General features: G+C 42.5%; 1 non-coding gene across 1 annotated transcript; it reads right to left on the reverse strand.

Moving 5' to 3' along the window:
• Nucleotides 1-8590: 8590 nt before the first annotated feature.
• LOC112478379 lies at nt 8591-8709 on the reverse strand. Its single transcript, XR_003045819.1, has one exon. It is a non-coding gene; the product is annotated as a 5S ribosomal RNA (ribosomal RNA).
• Nucleotides 8710-9770: the final 1061 nt, after the last annotated feature.

Below are 9770 nucleotides of genomic sequence, written 5' to 3' on the forward strand. Positions count from 1 at the left end.
CGGCCTTCTTTTTATCTCCACTGGCGGGGGCGGGAGGGGGGAGGGCAGGTGTCGGGGATTATCTTTGTGTTTTATGAAAGTAGTAGGGCCTAGAGCAGTGTTTTCACGAGTGTGGTCCATGAACCCCCAGTGTCTGCATCACTCTGATATAGAACTTGATGAAAATGCCCATTCCTGGGCCCTAACTTCCAAATTGGAATCTCTGGAGGCAAGGCCCAGGACTCTGCATCTTTGTCAAGCATCCCAGGGGGGGTTCTCTTGGCACCCAGTCTGAGAACCAGTGGCTGAACTAGGTGACCTGGGATCCACCCCAGGTCCTGCCACCAGCTTGGATGTGAAAACGAGTCTCTCTAGATTTTCAATAATAAGAAATGGAGCCCTTCCATTGACTGATGGTTTCATAATCGCCGAATATCTTCACTTTAAGGAAGGACATGGAGATTCAGAGAGGCTAACTGACTTGCCTGTTGTCAGTCACTCTGCTGGTGGATTTGAGAACAGTTCTGTCTGCTCCAAACTCCCTACTTAGTAAGCACCTTGGAATACTGCCTGTTGTCTTTAGATTGAAAATAGAACCTTTTGCTCGTTCGGCATGTAGACTTTCACGCTAGACATGGAGTCTTGATCCCTCCTTAACCCCACTCCTGATGGCTCAGTGGAGGCTCCACACCTCTCCCTCCCGGTGCTGCTGGGGTCTGTCCCTTTTCTCATCTTCACTACGACCATCCCGAGCCATGTCACCACTGCCCTTTGTTTGTGACAGTCTCTCCACTTCGACTGAGGGTGATTTTTACAAAATCTCATTTCTTCATTAAGAAATATCACAGACATCCCCCAAATCATACAGCATACTATAAAAATGTCCAGGTTGAGGAATAAAGTAGCTTTTCTTGCATCACGAAGCTCAGGAACTTTCACTGGCCCTCCCCTTGCTCTTCAGATTAAAATGCTAACTGTGGCCCAGGAGGCCCTAAAGCCTGGTCCGGTCCCCCTGCACCCACGCCTCGCCTTCACCCCTCTTTACCTTGCCCCTGCCGCTCTGGCCTTGATCTCCCCTCACACACCAGGCTCCTCACGCAGGGCTGGCACACCTACTGTTCCCTCTGCAGAAACGCTGTGCCCGTCCTCTGGGTCTGGCTGGCACCCTCTTGTGCTCAGGTCTCTGTTGCAACTCCCCAGAAAAGCCTCCCCATCGCTCCAGACCTGGCCGTCCCCAGGCCATCTTCTTGTTCACTCTCCACACAGTTTCCTTCTTGGTTTTGAGGCACCAACCAGACTATGAGTTCCGTGAGGGCAGGACCCCTGCCTTCCTAGGGCCTGGTGCAGAGTGGCTGCAAATAAATAGTCATGAGTGATTTCTTGTAAGTACAAATAAATGATCTAGAAGTGCACAGAAGAAATTAAGACAGAGAAGGACTTGTCATCGAAATGGCCCTGGGTTTCTGATTCTAACTCCACACAGCCCTCCTACCCCTTCCTTGTCTGTACCTGGTCTGCTTGGCCCCCAAGTGTACCTCCTGTGATCACAGTTACTAATTAGGGGCCCAAGGGCTCAAGCCAAGGACATCTGTAACACACAGGGACACTGAATTGGGTGCCAGTGCCTTGCAAACGAGCATGTCAAACGAACCGGTCTACCTTCAGACAATGTTGTTGGGAGGCGGATGGGCAAGTTAATATATTGAACTATAAAAAAATGCATACATATTCACCCTCTGACCCAGAGGTGCCTCTTCTAAGAACTTACCCCAAAGATACGGGGCCGGCAACATGGAAAGACATGCACGTTATCACAGCCCTGCTGTGAGCACGTGCTAGGATGGCCCCAGTGTCCGCTGATGGAGAACTGGCCGCATAAACTATGGAACATCCCCACCCTAGAGGACCATGAAGCTGGAAAAGGGGTAGGAGGGACTCAAATACTACTATGGTGTGGTCTCTAAGACAGACGGTTAAGGAAAGATGCAGGGTGTGAGCCAAGTGTGTCTGATATACTTCCATTCTCCAAGAAGGCGGGGGTGGTCTGGGAACATACAGATGTATTTACTTACACTAATACACACACACACACACTCTTAGGAAGATGAACAGACAAGGCGAGGTGAGGGCAGAGGGAGAAGCTAGACTTCTCTGAATATACCTTGCTTTGTATATTCGACTTTGGGACTATATAAATATTTTATACGGAAGTACATAAGTGAAATTAAATAAGTATAAATTTAAAAAGCAAGATGAAACTAATGAGCCTCTTTGTTTTGGCATAATCCCACTGAGAGGAACTCTCTCATGTGGCTTTAAAACACAGTAATTTGTGTATCCGGCTGGGCTAAAAAGGACTCTAAGGACACAAAGAACTGTTAAAAAAAAATGTAGTAGTCACATTGCTAATTATATTATTATTCTGAAACTATTACACATAATAGGATGAAGCAAATAATTATGCTACTATTGCTAGGAACTAAGATTTTCACTGTAAAAGAGAATACAAATGGAAAATCAAAGTAAAAAATCATGTAATCCTAAATTTGGATTGGAAATATTAGCATGAACTAATCATTTATTTTCTCTTACAAATATGTATTTCCTAGCTTTATTCACTGAAAAGGCCTAGAAATTAATCACTCAGTGGCAATGAGCACCCACCCCAAGACCTAGACTTAAACGCCATTTCCCACAGAAGGGAATCATGGCTCTTTGAGAAACGTTCAGAATGAACCTGGAACCTCTTGTTGGAGCAGAAGGCAAGGAAACTGACTAGTCGAGTCATGTCAAAACGACACAGGGGCAACTTGAAGAGGCTCTGACTGGCTAAGGATGGCAAAGTGTGAACATCAAGGTGAATATGAATTGCCACAGATCGAAACACTTCAACTATATTATGAGTCCACAACGATACTAAAACAGAGCCAAACAAAACAAAATCCTAACTCGCTGGTCACCTTTGAGAGGATGCTAGGGAACACATTTATTCTGAAAACTGGTAAATATAAGGAAAGAGGCAAGCACGCTCCTGAACACGTTACAGCCCAGGGCAATCGAGTAGCAGGCAAAGGGAAGTTTTCCTGTAGAGACATCTTCCAGGTAACAAATGAAGAAGGAATGACAGAGGATGGACGGGATGTGATCCCTAACGCTTTGGTATCATTATGAACTCATGGGTTTCAGTGTATGTGAACACTGGCTGAACATTAGGTGCGATGATGGTATCATAGTTATGTTTTTAAAAATCGTCTTTTAGAGGGACAAACTGAAACATTTACAGATATAATCCCATGGTCATATTGGGGGAGTGAAATAGAGATGACAGAATTTGGCTCCAAGTTGATGACAACTGAGGCAGAGTGACGACCACGTGGGGGTCCAGAACTCTTCTAATTGTGTGTATATTTGAAATTTTTTTCAGAATAAAAGTTTAAAAAACTGACCTCCTCCTTTAACTATTAGACTTCATGGAATTTACCCAACAGATAGCACTTGAATTGAACACACGTACGCCTCAGGATGGGCCCGCATATTTATTCCGGCATTATTTATAGTAGCAAACAACCTGCAAGTCCATCCGGAACGGGGCTGGTTAAAAAAATTATGGTAAAACTACACAAAGGAATATTGTGCTGTTCTTAAAAAGAAAAAGGCAGTGAAGTGCACACATAATACAGGATGATCTCCAAGATTTATAATTGGGTATAGGTTACTATACTTACCTAAATTGAGACGTAGGAGTGTGGAAAAATCAGTGTGTAAGGAAAGAAGGATCAACGTAGCCTTATCATATGCAGAACTGGGGGCTCGTTGTCTTTGGGCAGGAAGCTGAAGCTTAGAACTTTCACTGTCTATCCATTTCTACTTTCAGAAAAAAAAATTTGAACCACATGCATGACCATTACCTACAACATAGAAATGATTAAAAAATGCAGACGAGTCCCCCAAGGTGACATGAACGCAAGGGTGGAGGTGCAGACCCGTCGCTGGGTGCACAGCTGCGCCGGGCAGGCCCGCAGGCTCCTCACAGTCCTGTGCCCCACCCTCACTGGATTTGGGGTTCGCATTCTCTGCTGCTTCCTTCTGGCACCATCCATCACAGAGCTCACTTCCCCCTTTTGGCCCAGACTCAGCCGGCACAACTCAACCTGCCCTTGAGAGACCAGGGCTGGGAAGCTGGCTTGTTACAAAGAACAAATGTTTCCAGGTAAATACTGTCAGCTCTGCCTGCCTAAAACAGGTCCCTGTGTTGGATCATGATAGGGTTTTCTCTCTCCACCCTTTTTCTATTGTACTCCTGGCTTCACACTTCTCTGTTTTCAACAAAGGGAGGAAGAATGTTCTTCTAATGAGCTTTTGAAAAATTAGAATCGGGCTGAGTTGAAAGGAAAGAATGAGGTAACTCTACAATGTACTAACACGGGAAGTCCAAGTCCACAATATACAGTAAGTAATGAAAACAATGTTTCAATACCATCTGTGTTAAAAAAAAAAAAAAGATATATTCCTGTATGCCAATGTATGCATGGCATATCCCTGAAATATATGAAAAAAATGGGAACAGCTTCATTTTGGAGGTCGGGGGGAAGATTCACTTTAACACTTAGGAGTTTTAGAAAATGATCGATATGTATTACGACTATTCAAACAATAAAATTAAAAGGTTAAAAATGCTTAAAAAATTAATTTGTAACAGATTTGTTGGGACTGTGAGTGAAATAACTTCCTTTAGTTTCCTGGTTAGTTTGGTGTTAATTGTAGAAAGCTTGTGGATCTTTGTAGAAAAGAATTTCGAAAACAGTGCTTTTTGCAGACTAATTCTATTTTTGGTACATGATGGTGGCGGGGGGAGGAGGGGATGGAGTTGGTTTTTTTTTTACTTTAACTGTTTTACATTTAATGCTATCTGGATTTGGTGGCACGAAAAAGTCAAGCAACAACAATAATAATGCCTCATAATTACTGCACAGCTATTACAGGTCCGGGTGTCAGTTCTTTCCATGTATTAACTTACATAATCTTACTTTATGGTTACTTTACCGCAACCATGACGTAGATGTTACCATTTGTTTTATCCAAGGACAACGCCAAGGCACAGAGGTTAGGTGACCTGTGGAAGGCCGCACAATCAGAAGCGGCAGTCAAGTTTCCCACCCAGGCCCCAGACTACACAGCCCATGCTATAGCCAATGCCCTCACGGCCCTCAGGAGAGGAAGAGCTGCAAGCTGCTGCCTGTGTGGGCTTCCGCAGACTCGAGGGCTAGTGTAACCAGCTCAAGGCCACCCATATCCACAAACTCATTACAGAAATGGGCACCTCTGTTTGTGTAAGAACTAGCTTGAGCAGCATAGATTGCAGAAAACCTTATAATTTTGAGTTAGTTTTCCTACTTCTTTGTAACAAATGACTTCTGAAGGAATGAATTAAAAAGCTTAAATTGAATCTCGCCCACCTATATTGTTGAGAAACTATTAACAACTGAGAAACTTCTCTTATGGCTGGAAGATGTATAATTCTGCTGTTTATTCATCAAAACGAACACAGATGTGCACAACATAAATACTGAAGTCATTACCAATGGGGTCTCGGTTACTCTTGGCAAAGAAACCATGAGATAATTACTAACGAGAGTGCATAAATACCACACATGTGCGCACGCGCGCGCACACACACACACACGCAAAAAAAAGAAAAAAAGAGAATTAAATTCTAGGCCTGGGAATTTATCTTTGTATTTTAGAAACCCTCTCTCTACAATTAAAGTAGTAATTATGAGAATGGCCACCTTCAGGCCAAATGAAGTTTGAGGTAGGACCCAGGCCCACTCACTCATTTTAAACCATCACTTACCCACTCCACCTATGCAAACCAGATGAAGCTATCTGTCTTTTCCTGAGACAGATTCACATATGCACTCACGGTTAACATACTGCCCTGAGTTTCAGGACCTCACAGACCCAGATCAACAGCCTCAGAGGCTGAACCGTGGAATCCCGTGACCTCTGTCGGTCCTGGCGTTCTTTCTTTCCACTGAAGCAGCTTCGCTTACTGGTGTGGAATCCACGTGGTATAATAAATTCTTAGACAAGGAAATTGCACAGCAACTTAACAGTGGTCTTTAAAATAGCAGTAACACACCCGCCCAGTAGACTATTTTCTACATCAAATTCTGATCTTAAAAGGATTTGCAGGTGGTAACTGCAAACAATTTAAAGTAAGAAATAATTCCCATGTGAATTGGGATCCGGGATCAAAGGGTGAAAGTAGTAAAGAGAAATCTGATAGACACCTGAATATAAAGTGTCTGGGTTTAAGTGCTGGTATATTTGAATTCATAAAACGACCATGAGAACAGGGCCAAACGCTTCGACTTAATTAGATCAACTATAAATGAGTTAAGAGACTTGGAGAGAATAAAATATGGAGAAAGACCCTAAAAGCACTCTGATTAAAACAACTAAATGGCCAAACAAAGCATAAAAACGATGTTTTTAAAAAATAAACTACGGGGCTGGCATGCAAGGGATTTAGCAGTCTGATCCCTAAACGAAGTGGAAATGGTAACCTTGAACTTTGGGAGGCAGGCGAGCACCAAGATGGCTTTTGCCTTAAAGCCTTCTACAAACCTTAGAGACCTTCCGCTTTAGTTCTGACGACTCTCTGGGGGTGCTGGGGGAGGGGGTAAAGCTGGACCTACCCAAGGTGAGGAAAAAAGGCAAGAAAGAAGGGGAATGCCCCACTGCACCCCCCAAAATCATAAAATAGGAATTGAGCATGTTGACATGGATAAATCTCTTAAAAAATAAATGCTGAAACCACAGAAAAACACAGTTTTTTTTTTTAAATATATATATATAAAGTTCCAACATTGGCAAAATTGAACCATGTATTGTTTAAGGACACACAAAGCAAGGAAATGATTAATCTCAAATTCAAGAAAATGGTTAACTCTGAAGGGAGTATGTAGTTGGGAGGCACACACAGGGGCTTAATATTCTATTTCTTAACCCAGGTGGTGGGTATGTGGGTGTTTTATACATATTTTTTGTATTAAGATATATCACCAAAAAATACACTAAAAATGTACACCATATAAAATATACAACACGCAAAATGGTAACATATCTTGATATATACACGCATTGAAATACATTTAATTAACTATATCCACACACACACACACAATCAAAAAACAAAAAAAGTGCTCCTAGATGAAAATCCCTAGTCTCCTAAGGATGCAGAAAGCAGAATGCTTTCCTGATCTGCTGTGTCCCATGACATAATGCCAAGACAGGAAAGCCGGTTAAATAACTCTGAAAGTGGTTAGATGTTTGACTTTCTACCTGGAGAGTATTTGGACCGAATTTCTTAGTTAGATCTTAGACGAGGCATCACAAAGTTTCAGAAGGCTGTGATAATAGAAAGGTGGATTGACACCTTACCAGTGCTGGTCCACAAACACAGGCCTGCAGGTAGGCCGCAGCCAATATTTTCTAAAAGCAGTGGTTTCAATCTGTGGGGACTAAAGCTGATGGGGGACAGGCAGCTCCCAGCCTCTGCTTCTAACAGAGCTGTTCTGATTTTATTCATTTTACACGATACCTTTCATATGATTTTGTTTGAAGGCTACTACCTGTCAAAAAATTTGAACAGCGTTTGTCTTAGAGGGATCCTAGCTTTCTGGAGTTGGGAAGAGAATGCAGACGAACTTTCTCAACTCCAATTACATAAACGAAAAAGCAAAGGTTGAAGTTTTGAATGAAATGATATTGACTTGTGCAAGATCATGGATTTAAAAAGTAATCTAATAAAAATGCACCATTTGTGGTGACCAAAACACGCATCCAGTAAGAAATTTGCATTGCAGCAAATCTTTGTGGATTGCTGGTTTTCTTTCCTCATTGGGTGTCAGAAACATCCAGTGGCCCAGAACAGTCAGAAAAACATGTGGGCAGCCCTGAAACCAATCTAAGCCATGCCAGCAAGCAAAATCCAGCCAACCTTGATCCACACTGGACCCATGCATTTTATCATTTACATTGTACAGCCTCCCGACGGTGGGGACTGAGTGTATGTACAATGTTATACTCAACTCCAGCTATCCCTTAACCGAAAGGGTTAGCACTAAACACAAGTAGGAAAATACTGGTGTTTGGAGGTGGGTCATCAAAACTTAGAGAAAAGTGATTTTATTTTGGTAACTCATGGGTACAAATTTGACTTCTCTAAAGGCTCGTGTGGTGACCGAGCAAATCGCCAGCAGATGGCATATGAGCTCCTGCCAACAAGCATCCTTTCTCCCAGCCCCTCTCCCGCCACACCTACCTAACTTGCCACGGTTTTGCTGGAAAGATCAAGCAGCCAGTCTGTCCAGGAACATGATGACTGGTTACTGCTCTCCTGTTCGCCAGCCCTAAACAACTGGTGTGTGGGCCGGTACTCTCTGGGAGGCACGGTGTTTACTGTGCTAACCGCGTGGCTAGAAGGAAAAAGGAACATGCATTTTTATTTGTTTAATTATTTTTTTTAGGCGAGGCAACCCTTGGTTGACCTCACAGATTGCAAGGACCTTGTCATCTTACAATCCCTTATTATTTTTATTTTTTAAGCCTACAGCACCTGGTCTTCCTAGGTGGTCTCCCATCCAAGTACTAACCAGGCCCGACCCTGCTTAGCTTCCGAGATCAGACGAGATCGGCCTTGTTCAGGGTAGCATGGCTATAGACTGGGACATGCATTTTTAAAAGGCTCCTCAGAGGTTCATCTTTAGTTGTGCCAAATATACATCTTGGCTGAATATTACAACTCAGCATTTAGTCACAGCTACTATTACTATCAGAGTACGGGTTGTTTGGGACATAAGAATGAATTTGAAATCTATGCAGAAAATTGAAGTCTTACGATTTAACTATTAAAATTGTCAGAATTTCCAAGTTGGGGCAAAAACAATATTTTCTTAGTACCGACAGCCACTTTATTGCTTCTGTGGTTAGTATCTGCATATTTGTAATACGAAGTAGATGCTTTTACCTAAGGCTGGTGAGACATCCTTTCCTTTTGGCTGGCCCTACCACTAAACTGCGTGTTGCAGCTACTAGTAAAATAATGACGTCTTTCTCAATTCCTAGACTTAAAAAAGCGTGGTTGATGACATAAGTTATTTTTAAATAATCCCTCCATTAGGCAGTGTCCCAAGATGCTTTCTGCATGTTTTTGAAAGCATCTGAGACTGTTAACCACACTGATTACCTTCCAATATACGTATCTTATTATTATTATTTATGCCTATAGCATCTGGTCTTCCTAGGTGGTCTCCCATTCAAGTACTAGCAGGCCCGACCCTGCTTAGCTTCCAAGATCAGACATCGGGCTTGTTCAAGGTGGCATGGCTGTAGACCATGGACCATGGGTCCATTGGGGCACGAACCCAGGACCTTCTGCGTGTAAAGCAGACATGCTAACTGCTACACTATGGAACCACGTCCAATTTCCAATATTTTACATGTCTTATATTTTTATTAGCTTGGAGTATAACATTCTTCCTGAACTTAGCTAGTAACAATCCACTTCCCTGTTTAATGATTGCTAACTTTCTTAGCTTTAACTGCTCGATTATAGTTTTCATAATTAACTGAAGTGCTTTATTTAATCCTATAACATACTTATATTTCAAATAACTGACAAAATATGACAATTCTGACAACAAAAATGCCTACCTGTACTTGAATTTATTCAGATCTTTGAAATAACTCCAAATGCCATGCCTGTTCCAGCTACTGAAGCTTTT

Source organism: Pteropus alecto, unplaced genomic scaffold, assembly GCF_000325575.1.
Source record: "Pteropus alecto unplaced genomic scaffold, ASM32557v1 scaffold213, whole genome shotgun sequence".
NCBI lineage: Eukaryota > Metazoa > Chordata > Mammalia > Chiroptera > Pteropodidae > Pteropus > Pteropus alecto.